The sequence below is a fragment of the Lissotriton vulgaris genome, chromosome 5 (assembly GCF_964263255.1).
Source record: "Lissotriton vulgaris chromosome 5, aLisVul1.2, whole genome shotgun sequence".
In the NCBI taxonomy this organism is placed as follows: Eukaryota; Metazoa; Chordata; class Amphibia; order Caudata; family Salamandridae; genus Lissotriton; species Lissotriton vulgaris.
In genome coordinates, this window is record NC_141693.1 from 480,681,939 (window position 1) to 480,698,938 (window position 17,000).

The window sequence follows — 17,000 nt, forward strand, 5'->3', positions numbered from 1 at the left end:
GGTGCACAAATGAACAGAAACACGGGCTTCTCGATGGTGGCGTCAAAGACCAAAGGTTTATTACTGCAGGGACACAGAAGTCACAGAATCTACACACGGGCAGAATCTAGGAGACTGTTCGATTTGTACAAAGTGGGTTGCTCCTTATATACTAAAAATTGTGCTCTAGGCAAATATTTCACATGTCGGTACATTCCCAAACCTTTGTGTCTCTAAACAATAAATATTTGGCGTTACACAGGAACTGTCGATAATATCTGATACCAAACATCACGAAGAGGGGTTCCCACCAGTCCATCACAATCCCTTGTCAATATTGCATTCAAGACCCGGACCGCCTCATCGTAAAGTTCGTTACCTCCCCCTAATAAAGGCCCAGAAGGAAAAGAGTAGAGCCAGGTGCAGGAGATAGAAAAGCGGGATAAGAGATGTTTGTGGGTTGTAAATGGGCAAGGCTACCGGCTTCGGCCGCCTAATCATGATCAGGTACAATGGACAGGAAAACCAGTTCAGGTGGGCTGGCCTCGGGCAGAGGAGGCAGCCTTTGTCGAGTCATGCAGCTTCAGCGTGATCTGGTTTAAGGTGCACGTGTCATGTAAGAGGTGAATCTCCGGCTAAGGCTACGTGTCCTTAATCAAAGTGAAGTGAATGAAATGATCAGAGGCTATTGCATATGTGAGGGCAAGGAACCACAAAATGGCGGCCACGATCTAAGATGGATGCCGTGTGTATATCAGAAATGTGTCAGTGGAAGGAGTGCTCTTGCTCGTAGCGTAGCGAAAACACTAGGATATACTAAATGGATCATTTGCGGTTCGCTGATACTAATTTTATGTATTTCCGACAAACTTGAAAACACGGGTTCAAGTCGTCACGGAACCGTCACGGAACCTCAACTTCACTCAGTCACTCCACAACCCTCCACTCCACACCACTCAACCACACTCCGCTCTATCGCACTCCATTCTATACCACTCCACTCTATAACAATCTACTGTACTCCACTCTACTCCACTCTACACCATTCCACTATATGCTCCTCCACAACACTTTACTCCATTCCACACAACTCCACTTCATCCTGTGACACTCCACTCTAGGACACTCTACTTTATGGCACTTTACTCCACTCCATTCTACCTCACTCCACTCTATGATACTCCACTTTATGACACACCATTCTATGCCACTCTAGGCCTTTCAAGACCATTTCACTCTATGCCACTTCACTCTAAGACACTCTATTCCACTCTATGATACTCCACTCCACTCTATGCCAGTTCACTCTATGCTGCTCCTCTGCACCACTCCACTTTATTACACTCCCCTCTACGCCATGCTAACACACCCCACTCCAATCTATGGCACTCCATTATACAACACTCCACCCACCGCCACTCCACTCTACAACACTCCACTCTACTACACTCTACTCCTTGCCACTCCACTCTAGGACACTCCACACTATTTCACTCCTAGACACTCACCTCTAGGACACTCAACGCTACTCTACACCACTCCATTCTATGGCATTCCACACTACGACACTCCACTCTACTCAACACTCTATGACACTCTACTGCACTCTATGCTACTTCACTCTACGACACTCTATTCCACTCTATGATACTCCACTCCACTCTATGCCAGTTCACTCTATGCTGCTCCTCTGCACCACTCCACTTTATTACACTCCCCTCTACGCCATGCTAACACACCCCACTCCAATCTATGGCACTCCATTATACAACACTCCACCCACCGCCACTCCACTCTACAACACTCCACTCTACTACACTCTACTCCTTGCCACTCCACTCTAGGACACTCCACACTATTTCACTCCTAGACACTCACCTCTAGGACACTCAACGCTACTCTACACCACTCCATTCTATGGCATTCCACACTACGACACTCCACTCTACTCAACACTCTATGACACTCTACTGCACTCTATGCTACTTCACTCTACGACACTCTATGATACTCTACCCTATTCCACTCCACTATATTCTACTCCACTCTACTCCACTCTACTCCACTTTATCCCACTCCACTCAACTCCACTTTACGCCACTCTATTCCACTCTACTCCTTCTACGCCACTCTATTCCACTCTACTCCTTCTACTCCACTTTACACCACTCTGCAACACTCTATGGATCTCCTCTCCACTCGAAGCCACTCCACTCTGACACTCCACTCTGCAGTACTCTACGCCACCCCATGCCACTTTACTCCACTCTGACACTCCTCTCTACTCCACTCTACTCAACTCTTCGCCATGACAATCTACTCTGTTCCTTTCCACTCTACGACACTCGACTCTGTGACAAGCTAGTCTACTCTACACCACCCCACTCTATGCCACTCCACTCTACTCTACTCCACAACAATCTACTACACTCTTCGGCATACCACTCTACTCCACTCTATGCCATTCTGTCATCACAACTTGCTCCTTTATCAATGCCTGCCTTTATGTGTACTGTTTGTGGCTGCATGTGTGTATGTATATGTGCATGTGGGGAGTGTCGTTTTGTGTTTGGGGGTATATGGGCGGATCTGTGTATGTTATCTATGTGTGTATATCTCTTCATCGATTGGGTGCCTGTATGTCTCTTGGTTTGTGGATATGGGTACCTATACTTTGTTTGTGTGCCAGTAATCCTAGACCCCCACCTTGTCTGTTGGTCTCTTTACATGTGTGTCTGTTGGTCTCTGCGCATAGCTCCCTTTATGCTTTTTGACCACCTGTTTGCATTTGTGTCTGTCTGTCTATTATCTGTTTAAGTAGGGTTGCCACCAGGTCGGTTTTATACCGGCACCACCGTTATTTTAATGTCCCGGCCGGCATAAAAATAAGCAAAATCACCTAAAGTCGGTACTTTTAGCCCATATTTCTACATACTTCAACAGCAAATATATAAACAAAGGTCTTCTAAATGTGTTCTAGAGCTGGGTCTTCTAAATGTGTTCCAGACCCAGGTTACGGATCCCTGACTGATAATTAAAGTTAACAAAGGCAGACAATTCGTTTTACAAATGAATATATACGATTTTCTTTCAAGTTCTATTTAACATCATATCCAGGCCTGATGCATGCTCTTAAAACAACATTATTTTTCTCTTGGAAAGGTGGCAACTCTATCTATGAGTTTTACATGTCTATCTGTGGGTCAAGGTGCCATGAGTCTGTGTGATATATGCTCTCTTCTGCATGTGTGTAAGACCCACATGTGAATGAGTACGTCAGATGGATGTGGGTCTCTTTAAGCATGCGTTTTTTTTTAGAAAACCTATTGCTCTGCTCGTGTTTGTTTTGAACTGGTGCAAACCAAATTTGACTAATAAGAGTTAATAGTTCTGGATTGTCGCTGTGAACTTCTGTCTTCCTGTATTTTTTCTATCTCGGAGAATATCATTTGTGGCCCTGTAAAGTCATATATTTGTAACCTGTTTTATTTATTATCTACAGCAGCCCAATAAAAGGTACCATCACCTTCACAGTATCCATTTTCCCATGAACCAACACATCCCTCAAACCATTGCCTATCAGTAAGGTGAGAAACGCTTTATTACACCTGTTTCCGAATATCCACGCACAATTTAGCCTGTAGTTTGCGCGCGTAAATTACCATTGTTACAGAGATCAGTGACAGGATAACTGGCGCAATCATCGCAAGCTCTGTGCCCACTCCGTTTTGTCAAGTGGTATAGCCCGCGCCTCCCTGGAGTTCCCTGCGAATGGTTCGGCCAGGGGTGTAGACTGCATTCCTCAGCCATGCAGCATGAGAGATCCCTGGGTGAGCAGGGCTGCCTTGGGCTTTGTCTGAGCTGTTCCGTGCTGTGCTCCGAGAGTCACTGCGCTCACATGAGCCTGCCGATGCGGTGGCTGGTCCTGGACATGTGCAGGGAGACAGCAGCAGCAAAGTCAGTGACCTTTGGTAACAAGCGCACAAGGAGAGAATGCCGGCGTGTGTGTCTGCGTATGCGTGTGTCCTCGGGATGCATTGCGTCCTTTCATAGACCTGGCTAATCTATCTCTGACGCTGCCTGTCCCCCAGTTTAATGTGTATATTGTTTATTTAAAGACAGTCTCTTATCTGGAAAACCTTTATCCTGTTAGAGAATTCGCCTCTTTGTAAGGTGGTGATATACCATGATTGTTTTCGTCTTGTAACCGGGTAGGTTTATCCGATGCACAACCAGGGTGCTTCATTGAGCTGTGTCGTGCAGAACCTCGATGCACACATTCTATAGAAAAATACAGAAATGAATGTTTTTAACGTGGGTGGTTATATTTTATTGACATCATTTAAGCTAAACAAGGCGGCTTCCTTGACCCCCACACCAGGTCCTGCTGCTACCTTTGTATCATGTTGCTTTTCGCATCGCAGTGACACTTTTAATTTGTTTTTTGATCGGGGCAATTTAAAACAAACTGATTTTGTTTTTTGGGAAGTTTATGTTTATGGGGATCACATCAGGTCATTTAAGTGCTCTTTCACTTCTTGTTGACTTTGGACACACGAGGCATGACAACGAAGCCCAGCTTCATCACTTGTAATTGGTGTGATACTGGGCACATAACTTTCAGAGCCTTCGCCTCAGTTATCTTCTCGTTAAGGGCAGACTTGTGTGGTTATTTACATTTACCAGCATAGAGCAGGCAGTGTGTGTTGTTCGTGTGTGTTTGGGGAGTGACCGTGGGGGCCTGTGCTGGGGGGTGGAGGGGGAGTTGAGAGGGGGGTTAGAATTAGGCTAGCCTGTCGCTTTCAGTGTCATTGGAAGTACCGAGTACAGTCCCAAATGTGGACCCCACCCAGCCTCCTAAACTGCAATATGTGACCCTTTACATTTACTGTAACAATCTCAGAGAGCAATTTTGTTCCATGTTGCAGTGCTGCCTTATTTGGTATCCTCGCATGCTGGATGAGCGAGTTTCTGCAATTCCAGAAGCTCTTTTCTGTGCATGCACACCAGCAATGTTTAATAAGTTGGTTTTTGATGGTGTTACTTACCCGTCCATGCACTAACATCGTAAAATAGCTCATGGGATTGATTACCTGTCGGCTGCACATATACGGTCTAACCTGCAAACCCCATCGCTCTACATCATTCGGAAGCATTACTGAACTTGGGATCCTAAGCATACGCTTGTAAAGCGTAACTTATCTATAGACAGGGACACGAATTATGTGGCAGGAGAGGACCAAAATATGTGGCAGAGTTGATTAAATTATGTGGCAAGAAAAGACAACATATGTAGTGTATGGATGCATATTGTGTGATGTTATCACTTCATTATTCTGTCATTTTTACAAATCTGAGCATAGGTTTCACCTTATTAATGCTAGTTTAGCACCAAAATACAGAATTGAACGACTGAAAGGTAACCAGTCATTCTTGCGAAGGTCCTTGCACTGCGTAGCAGTGCTGATGCGTTTTTAGTAACTTTTGATCAGTTTGAGCTAGAAACACTTCTTGTTTAGTTAAAATCTGCAAATTATGCTGCAGATGATGGGTAATATGGCAAATCTATAATTACGTGGAAAATCAAGTAAAGCATGCTAGAACAGTGCAGTCATTCACGGAGTCAGTCGCGTTGTAACAGTAACTTGTTTTATTCACTTCGAAGTGGCAAGGCCCTGGCAGTGAGTGCTTGCTTAATTTGTATGAAATTAGGTGCAAGTGCCCTTCTCGGAAGGTCACTGTAGCCTGCACCACTCATACCCTGCCAGCGCTGCCAATGATAGTACCAACATAACACCTAACCATGGCACTCCTACAGGTGTGACAATTCAGACTATTTCAGGCCACCCAATGCTATAATAATGGTATGAGAGGCTGGTATTATTAATTTTCAATGTATATTGTCCTAATAAACATGATACTTGTGTCCATCTCAAAATTAATAATACAGTACCACCATGTGGCAGGCTGTTACTAGAGCTGGTGCGGACAATGAAATGCTGGTGCCTAGCACCGGAAACCACCTGCACGAATTAAGCACTGGCTCAGTGCTATATTTATATTGTCTTGTGGCTTCTCACTGACCAGTGTGGGCCTTTCAATTAAAGCTAGAGCTTAAGCTTTATTGTCCTACGTCATGGATGATGTTGTTCTCCTTTTTGATAGTCAGATATCAGAACCCCACCGCCCCCGCTTGATTCTGGGATGATATGTAGCAATCCGAGAAGCGAAAAAGGCACTATAATAACTAGACCTGATCTGAACCGTGGAGTTGTGACACAACAGTTGCAGAGGCACTGCACATACATACCCACACAGCCACCCCAGGCAGGTTACAGTAGGGTGCAGTTACTCCTTTAAAGGGTTGTATGTCACAAAATTGGTATAAAATACTTCCACGTTATTGACTACCAATATATCATCCAGGTAAGCATATATAGATTTACTATCCTTAAGTCCATTTCTTGTTACCCTGTTGATTTGTTGGTGGTCGATATTTGGCGTTAGTATAAGTGCAGGCAAATGTTAAAAGTTCAATAATGTTCTTAAGGTTTACGACTGCTCCCAGAAAGTAGTAGGCCCTCCGTTAGAAATCTACAAGACCCAAGCCAGGGGAAGAGCACTTTATGGGGTTGAACTCGGGGTGCATGTTAGCGTAAATCCACTCGCTCTGATGGAGAATGATTTCTTCAGACGCCTCCTAAGACTCCCCAAGAGTACCCCTATCCTACCTTTGCGACTCGACCTGGGCACGGTCTCCATTATGGACATATCTGCTAATCGCCCCCTTTTCTTCTGGAGACGGCTTTGGAGCACGCCTGAGCTCACCAGTTACAGAGAGGAACTCAAGGACCTGTTAATTATTGTGGGGGTGGTGAAGATCCCCTGGCTCATGCATGTTAGAAACCTTTGCTACGCAATAGGGAGGCCAGATATCTGGCTACTACCAGAAAAGACATGTCCCCTCATTTTAAAAAAATCCCTTGCATCTGTCCTTAAGGAACACCGCTTGGCTAGTCTATCACAAAATAGCTCTTTAGGAGTTCTGAGTTCTAGATTTATGGAGGTAAAGTCTGTTTATCACTTTGAGCAGCTCCTTGATCAAATACATCCTCTTTTGGCCAAGAAACTATATATGCAATTCAGATATGGAACACTCCCACTCAGGGCCTACACTAACAAGTGGTTAGGTGCACTCACCCCTGTTCAGGGTTGTCCAGGGTGCGACGCTAGTGTAGAGTCTGATTTGCATGTTTTGCTATTCTGCCCTTCATACAAAAAGGCCAGAGTTAAATGGATTGTCCAATTATGTAAGAACCTGGGCCTTAGGAACTATCTTGAGGTGTATAGACTTTTAAAATATGATACATCCTTTTTGATGGTATTTGTTACTTCCAGATTTCTATTTTCCATGTGGTGAATTAGAAGTGCAAAGATTAAATTATTTGGATCAGGGAGACCCGTAGTATCTGCCTCCGCCCCACAGACTTGAAAAGTGGGATGTCTATTGGTTCTACCTGTTGGTTAAAGTCTTAGCTTATATTATGTAACTACACGATTCCTAAATGTATTGATCGCTGGTTTTATTTGATTTTACGGCATTTTATTTGATGGATTTAATTTTACAAATATCCTTTTTGAGATTTAATTGCCATATCATATGTATTTAATCTTGCATTTTATTCCTGTTGGCCACGGAATACCTAGAATTTTGCTTTTATTGAAGTTTTTGTATTGCTTTTATGGCCGTAAGGCCGATAATAAAGCTTTTTTGACTGACTGACTGATAATGTTTTAAAACATTCTTTAAAGCAAGAGGCTGGTCTCAGACTCAAAGATGCTGTGTTCTAAACTAGATGGGGCCTCCTACTCAGAGTTAACATACAAAAAGATGATAGGTCAATCAATCAATCAATCAATGCATTTATATAGCGCACTACTCACCCGGAGGGTCTCCAGGCGCTAGGGGAGGGGGGTCCGCTACTGCTCGAACAGCCAGGTCTTGAGCTGCTTCCTGAAGGCAAGGTGGTCCTGGGTCAGGCGGAGGTGGGTCGGGAGGGAGTTCCAAGTCTTGGCGGCCAGGTAGGAGAAGGACCTTCCTCCTGTGGTGGCTCTTCGGATGCGGGGGACGGCTGCAAGGGCGTGGCTGGTTGATCGAAGCTGGCGTGTGGGAGCGTAGAAGTTGAGGCGGCTGTTGAGGTATCCTGGGCCTTGGTTGTGTAGGGCTTTGTGTGCCTGGGTGAGGAGACGGAAGGTGATTCTCTTGTTGACCGGGAGCCAGTGCAGATCTCTCAGGTGTCCGGAGATGTGGCTGCGCCAGGGGATGTCCAGGATGAGTCGTGCTGAGGCGTTCTGAATCCGCTGGAGTCTCTTCTGGAGTTTGGCGGTGGTTCCGGCGTAGAGGGAGTTGCCGTAGTCCAGACGGCTGGTGACGAGGGCCTGGGTGACCGTCTTCCTAGTCTCGGTGGGGATCCACCGGAAGATCTTACGTAGCATGCGCAGGATGTTGAAGCACGACGAGGAGACGGCGTTGACTTGTCTGGTCATGGAGAGGGAGGAGTCCAGGATGAATGCTTCAATTATTCTCAGTCGCTAACAACTGCTTGGGGGCTCATTCTAGTCTATCATTTTCTGTACACCATTCCACTCTAGACAGAGGTCCGCTTTATGCAAATCTGTACTGACCCTGCCACTTATGGGGAAAAAAACACGCGGAGCTACCAGGAGAGACCCCTTCAGAAGGAAACATAAGCTATCTATGCCTGTTTTGGCCTGCATGGAACCAATCGGTAGGGCGCAGCTCGAGTCCTATGGCTTAATCATATGTGGCATGATGTGACAACCCCAACTCTGACCCTGCTACTAATGGGAAAAATCATACCCTGAACTGCCAGGAGAGATCCCCTTCAGAAGGAAACGCAAACTACATATGCCGGTTTTGGCCTTCTTGGGCCTGATCAGTAGGGTGCATCTCTAGTCCTATGACTTAATCAGAGGTGGCATGATGTGACAACCCTAACTCTGACAGTGACAGTTAGTAGGAGCATGTATGTTCAGTCTGAGTCAATTGGGTCACACTCACCCTGTAAGGTAATATGTGGCTATTGGGGAGCCTGATCATCAGCTCTGAGACTCTTGTTGGTCACCTTGGCTACAGAGGACATCCAGTTCCTGAACACTATCTGTGGAGGGGACACTTCTGCATATGAGACATAGATCTGAATGTTGAAGCTACTATTTTCCATCCTTTGAAAAATATCTCCAAGGGCACCATGTATGCATTTTACACAGAATTTATCCATGGGAACACTGAAGTGGGCATTATTCACTGGACCAGTATGGGAACTTATGGCCACCTACTGCGACCTGCACTTGAAAAACGAGGTGAGCCACTGTAAGGGGGTTAATCTGAAGCCACCGGCAAGAAACATGGGCTTTGCCCAGGGCTACTGGATGGTGAGAAGACCTTCCACTCACAGACACTGGGGAATCGGTTTCCTTTGAGTAGATTCAAAGGTTAGCTGAGAAACATGGAAGAACCTCCTTCTCTGAAGAAGAACTCACTATCCAGAAATGCATCATCTTCTCCGACATATTATGAAAATACCCTTGGTTTCTGTTGATTGCACCATTAGTACATGTGCCACGCTGGCAACCGTCATGACCTAACATGCCATGCCCTTCCCCATTAACTCTCACCACTGCACATTAAAATGGTCCAAGAGCGGTCTAAGAGCTGTATAAGCAACCAACATGAGAAAACACAATACCACCTTCCTCCTGCTCCATGTTGTTAGCACACAGCAGTATGGAGCAAGGGTGGCGTGAGCGTATCCACCATATCATGATGAAAAAAGTCTTCTTCCTACTTAATCGTACATCGCTTGTACTAAACCCACAGGCACCTATTCAGAGCTGTCTCTTTGGCATCCTGCTCTAAGATTCTGAGAGGGAAAATATATTAACAAGGACTAGGAGTTGGCAAGGCCATACTGCTGCTCTGAACACTTCTTTCCCGACTCTATGAGTGAATTTACTGCCTGTCATGGAGGGTGCAAGGATATTTGGCATCGTGTGTGTCCCTCTACCCCTAGCAAAAGTGTTGTATTTAGAAAAATCTTTGAATAATATTCTTAGTTATAAAGGACATTCAGCAAGCCCTCTTCCTCCATTGGCCTTTTGTTGTGTCATTTGCAATGTTTGTTCGGCCCACTACAGCATACACCATCAGGTAGCATACTTGCATCATTGGCTAACTTCACTGTGAGTGATGGCATTATTTTCTTATACAAAGCCCACAAAAGTACCAGTGACTATTAGGGTAAAGTGTGCTTTTCAACCCCCAAAATATTTTTAGCTTATCACATTTTTTTAAAAGTAAAAATAAAATAATCGCATGTGCCTGGAAGCTCCTAGAACAATGTTTTATAATAAATAATGGCAACACAAAACACGCATTGACAAAGCAAAAAAACTGGCAGCCAGTGATAGACCAGACCTATGGGCTTTGCTAATAGTTGCTATACAGCGCTTTTTGTTGCGCCTACTGATGACGTAATAAGGCGGCTGCCTGCCTTACCTCATATAAGAATGCCAGCCTGCACATTTCCCCTATTTTCAATTACTATGTTGAAGGAAACATTTGTCCACTTTCTAAACAGGTGCTTATATTTACAGAACTTCGTTACTTTAAAACTTGAACATTTAGAGAGGTGCCCAGCATCCTTTAATGTAGATGTTGCCTAACATTGTAGTACGGACCTGTTAAGTAAACACATCTCTGCTGCACATCTAAAGAGGTCGCTCTTTTAGCTACTGTGTTAGGCAACAGCGTTATTGTCATGTTTTTGCATTTTTTAGGTTAGCTTTTGTTTTGCAGGCTGTGACCCCTGAAAAGGTTGGAAACCCGTCCCCTTTAAACTCTGGCTTGTCTGATTTCTGATTCACATTTCAGATGTGCTAGTGAGGCCCATTAAACAAAGGACAGTACGATGCCTCAGTGGTGTCTGGCAGTCAGTTACCTGATGGGTAGAACTCTCATGGGTAGAACTGACAAATAATTCCTCGTTGCCTGTTGAAGGCTTGTCCATTCAGAGCTGTCAGTAGTTCAGTCAGTGCCACGGTGAGTCACACAATATAAGAGTGCGTCACACGGTCTCCCGGTGAAGAGCCTGTATTAGGCAGTGAGCACCTGGTGAGCTGAAACCCTGGTTTGTGAGTGCAGATTCCTCAAAGTCAGAGGCCAATTTACAATCTCACCATGTACACAAGAGGCCGCTTCAGAAATCTTCTCCTTTTGTGGGAAGGGTGGAAGTGGCTGCTGTGGCAGGGCCTGATTTGCCGCTGTTTCTAGCTCAGCCTCCTCAATGGCTTCTTAGTGATTTATTGACCCCCATGACACCTCCCATTTTGCAAGCCCTGCCACCTCCACAGCCCCTCATCATTTCTCACACTGTGAGGTTTTCTTAAAAATCAGCAGGTTTGCCGATTCATCACAGTAAATGATTATATTGTGTTTGTGTGTCTGTTATGACACCCTGAAGTGCATTGATGTCTGGGAATTGTCAAGGACTTTCTCCCCTAGAGCTACATTATGTCATGGAGCAAGAACAGGTATGACCCCACTCACCAAAGGGTATCAATTCGTGATGATTCAGGTTACCTATCTTCTCACCTCCAACCATCCTTTCCATGCATTTTCATACCATTGATCAAAGGGATGGCCACACAGCGTAGGGACAGCCGACCGCTTCCTTCTCTCCGTCTAGAATCTTCCTTAAGAACAGTCTATTCTAATGTTGCTTGCCCCTCCTGCGACAAGTAATTTGGGGACACATAGAATCTCAGCACTTATAGCCTATTATCACGAGTCCCTGTTATCGGTCTGTTATGCACCCTACTTCCTTGACGTATCAACATTTTTTGTGTGGGAAGGCGGGAGGTGTAGGGGAGGGCGATATCGAGGATTTTGAGATGTCCCCCCCACCTCCCACCCCAAATGAGAAATTACTGGGCCAGTGGAGAAACCCGCACCCAGTTCCACCATTTGGTCCCTGAATTTCACGCAGACATTTCGTCTGGACGAAACACATTGGGTCTGCAAATGTACCATGGAGCTCAGAATTCTGATGGGAGGGGTGCCTCCCTTTAACTGCCTCACCAGGATTACCAGGTTACTCACAAGAAGCTCTAAGTGCTGTCACACGTCTTGAAAATAATGGCACCTACCTTGAGTTAGGGAAGATGGTGAAACCTATATCTCTTCTCCCAGGAACCTCATAAAAAGGACGAGGTTCATAAGACCGTAATGCTTGACTGCACGCAAGTTTTGCGGAAAACCCATCGTTTTGTTGTTTCAAGAAAACTACCAATAAAGATATTGATGAAATGCATAACCATTTTATACATGGGTCATGTACAAACTTGACATTTAACTTCGTTTAAGTGATCTGATAATAAACAAATTAAAAAAATAATTGTTTATGATTTTGGGGTGGAGATGTCCCAAACGCAAATTCCGACAGCATTCGTCAGTTCATAGGTTAGGCTTTATTTCAATGAAGTCCAAATTCATCTACTAACAAACTCAGTCAGTTACAGGTTTTCCAATTTTATCTTAAAATGTAGTATATTAGGATTCCAACTACATCAAACCAATTACACAGTGCGCCATATCATTTTTTCCCCAAACAAAACGTGGAAAATAACATGTATCATTACATTCATTATAAAGGACAATATATAAAGTTATAGATTGGTAGCTGGTCAATTAACGGTTGATTTTCGCTTTTGAGGTTAGGATCATCAGATAGACAAGAATTTTCTATGATGTCATTTTGGCACTGAGGTGGAAATGCCACCTTATTTATTCCCACTCAGCCTGCCATTTTAAAACTTTATCCCATGTTTGGCTTGTCATGTGGAGCAGCTGCGCAGGATTGGAGGGGTTGTGTGAGCGATGCATAAAACGGCTCACCTTCCTCATGCCCCTTTCCCCTAGCTGTACTTTAAAATTAATATGTACATGGTGCCCTGCCACCCACCCCAACAACTCTTTGACCATATCCTACCCGCCAAGTATTGAGAACATGGCCTGATATTGAGCCACTCTTCACCAACATCCTTGTCAGTAATCTACCATCATCCGATAGAGAAAACATATGTCCCCACCATGCTGTATACCACACTTTCCCAGCATATTATGTAACAGGTATTGGTAAAGCCAGCTGGTCTGACGTTAGTCAGCTTTTTAACTTTGTCCATGCTTGTTTTAGTTTGTTATAGTTGGTATTGTTGAGGAGCTTCCAGATACTCACCAACATCTAAGAAACAAGCATTGGTAAAGCCAATAGGTCTCGGCAATATCCAAGCTATTAATTGGCTTTGTCAATGTGAATGTCTTTTAGCCATGTTGTCTAGCAGCACATCTGCTGTTCAGCATGGCTGAAAGTTACCGAAAGTCGAGAATGACCGGATGTTGAGCCGACGCAGGGTTTCTTCGTCCCCCCCCCCATGTTGAGTTCATTGTCCTGCCCCTCCTAACACAAAAACAACGCTATGATGTTACCTACGCTGGCCACATCATAGTGCTTTTTTCAGTGACCATTTCCAAGCAGATGTCCTGCTAGGCAACATGGCTAAAAGACATTCACATTGACATGGCCAATAGCTTGGGCATTGCAGAAATGTATTGGTCATAATAGAAGAAGATCCTTATTGACTGATTAATAAAAATCATTACAATTAGAAAAATAAAGGCATGTGCACAATAATTCATATTTTACAAAGGGAATGGTATATAAAATACCATAAAACTCTAAGCAATATTGCTACAAATGTGAATATGCTTACAGGGTAACATTGATACCATTTATACACACCATACAAAGTAAAGTTTTATATTAAATTCAATATAATAGCTTACCATTTAAGGCATTATTACCACATATTAACATCTTTAAGAATCCCAATTCATGAGGCCAATAAAACAATTAAAACCATGATTTAATAAATATAATATTCGTCTTAAACATGCTTCTGAGCGAACAGGACTTCCCTGAACTGAATCTCAATCGAGTATAAAATGTATCCTATCCTGTAAAGTAGTGCTTATTACATGAAGAATAAAGTGACTGCTTGAGTGTCATACTATGAGGGTTTTAAGTCCTGATTCAGCATTTTATCTATGATGCAAATAAAAGTAACAAATTGAGTAGTTAGGCGAGCTGATTGCCCGGAAAAACAACATATTATTGCTTGACGGCAGGTTCCCACACCCTAGTTAATAAAAGCAGGTTTCAGCTGGGTTTGCCACTCTTTTATTAAGAGTGGGCAGATGCACACCATGTATAATAGAGTTTCATTTGGGGCACCACAGAGACAGCAGGTGTTGGATGATCATTTTTGCGTCCATATTGGGGTCCATCTTTTGTTGGATATCTAACAATTCTTAACCTAAGGAATTGGTCCCTGATAACTGGTTGAAGGTGTGTCAATAGATATGGTTGAAGCTCTATTTTGTTAAACAAATTGATGACTGAAAAGGCATGCTTTTTCCCCGCAAGTACCTCCTTGTCCAACAATAATGATAGAAAATTAGTTGATTGATGTAGTATCCACTTGAGAGATTTTTTTTTATTTCCGAATGACCAAAAGACTGGAGTTTAAAGGTCTGAAGCCTCTCAGTTAAATATCTTCTCCAGACCCTTGTATGGTCGAATTTAGTTAGTTCTTGCCAGCCTTGTTTGCTAGAGTACCGGTTTGGAAGAATACAAAGGCTATAAACTTTTTTTTAAATGCTGATTGTCTGAGTAGGGTTTGGCTGGTCAAGCCAAATTCCAGACCGACATTAGCATGGCCAATATTTTTCGGAATATAAAAAATAGATTTGAACACTTTATTTTTGTAGGCTGTACAGGAATTTGGAATATTTACCTCCAAAGATTACTGACCCATAGGCCAAAGAGGGGATCAGCTTTACCTTCTTGGCTTTAACCAAGAACTCATGACTAGCACATAAAAGCTTATTTTGAAATGTTCAAAAAGCAAATGTAAGAAATGTAGCCCTAGCTCTTAAAATGTTAGAATACATTATTAAAGATACTCTATCATCAAACGTAATTCTCAAATACTTGTAAGTTTTAACAGATGCAATCACTGACCCATTCAGTTTCTATTGTCTCCTACTGGTTTTAGAGTGGCCTATTGACATTTTTTTTATTTTTTTTATATTCATTTGTAGGCTATTGACTATAATATAGTTAATAAATGAATCTATTAGGCATTGTAGGCCTATTGGAGCATGAATAAGTAATATGGTATCGTCAGCGTACTGCAATTATATTATGTTGGTACCTAAACAATTTGGGGTATGAGAATTAACTTTTTGTAAGTGGAAATGTAGATCTGCCGTGAATAAATTAAAAAGACATGGAGCTACACAACCCGGGAAAAAACCTTAATTTCCAGCAGGATCAGCGACAAAATTGAATGTGTCATTGTGTAATGCAATTGGTGAGCACCTCGTCACGATTTTCGATACGGGGTGGGAGCAGCTCTTACAGATAACAAATAGATATGTGGTAAAGACCCATATCCACACTGAAATGAACTATTTGAAATAGGCGACTAAAGAAGTGACTCAACAAGCGATATTTACTTTGTTGGTGTACTTAAGGAATAAGAGGTCCAACTAGCACTAATACTTAATAATGAGGGACCAAGTTGAAAACTAGAAAACCAGAAAAGGAGAAAAAAAGAAACCTTAATGAACTAAGAGAGACTATTAATATTATTATTGCCCTGAAGAAGACCTCTTGGGTTGAAACGCGTTGGCTACGGTCGTTTTTAGGGAAAAAAAATCCAATAAAGAAACAAAGAGACAAGAACCTGCTGAATTGATGTGCTTCTTCTTCTTACTCTATTTTACACTTGTAGAATATACTAATCTCTTCGTATGTTGGAGTGCTGAATCACCATTTCTGTTGTAAATTCATAGGATTTATATCCTAGGAGGTTTAAGGGGTATTGAGCCTCTGATTCTTTGCACCCTTGTATATTGTAAAATATTAACACTTTCGACATTGAGATAGGTGCATTTGTAATTACCCCATACCCCTTGTTCTGTGTATATTGAACCTGAATTGCATTATACCGTAGCTCTAAAGCAACACAAAAATATTACCGTACACTGCTTTAGTTTAAGGCATACCGCAGGCAGTACATGGACGTTCCCATGCACCCACCCATGGATTTTCATACTAATCCTGATCTACTAACTTTAGATGAAAGGGATTTGCAACAAAAAAAGTATAGCGCCTCGAGGCAGATATTAAGTTGGAGAAGAGATTTAGTTTTTCCAAATCTTTCTTTCCAACTTTGTCAATGCATAGAATTCTGTGCTTGAAGGGTACTCTTTTCAGTATGAAACCTATCCTTGACATCCTCTACACAACCTTGCACTATGTTGCAGGGGTGTGTGCGTTGGTGCAAAGTAGCGTAAGGTATACCAGCACTAGAGGGGACAAAAACAGCACCATAACTTAGTAGACATGGTGCTGTTGTGCTCTCTCCTTTTCATACAACTCCACACAGCAACTTTGTTTACTGCGCATTGTAAAAACGTATTCTGCCCCTTCGTTTCTCCAGAGCAAGTATTGTTACCATATAATGTCTACCAGTATGAATTTTTTGACTCCTACATCTTCTGGTCCTCATCGTCTTAAGTATCGTTTCCTTTACACACTTGTGCGGCTCATTGTCTCTGTGTAATGCGCAGGTGATGTAACACGCTTCATCAGTCCACATTTGGGTGAGCAGCGCTATCAAATAAATGTGAGCGTGTGGCTAAGGAGGGCACCAATGAAGGGTAATAGTGAGGGAATCCTTGAATAAGTTGGTCATTGGGGGCGGAGGCACCAACAAAGTATGTTGCACGGGGCGCCACCAATTCTAAGCCCTGCCCTGCCTACTACTGACACCGCCAATGCAATCACTACCTGTGTCACAACTGCTGGGACTGT

At 43.2% G+C, this 17,000-nt stretch overlaps 2 protein-coding genes across 2 annotated transcripts in view; both read left to right on the plus strand.

The window, feature by feature from the left end:
• LOC147711120 (uncharacterized) overlaps positions 1 to 17,000 on the plus strand; it is an 84,813-nt gene that overhangs the window by 42,936 nt on the left and 24,877 nt on the right. The window lies entirely within an intron of this gene.
• The window catches only part of LOC147711121 (uncharacterized), a 638,193-nt gene continuing 624,991 nt past the window's right edge, over positions 3,799 to 17,000 (plus strand). Inside the window, exon 1 of the mRNA XM_086921927.1 lies at positions 3,799 to 3,936. The gene's annotated coding sequence lies outside the window, so the exon portion shown is untranslated. The remainder of the gene's footprint in view (positions 3,937 to 17,000) is intronic.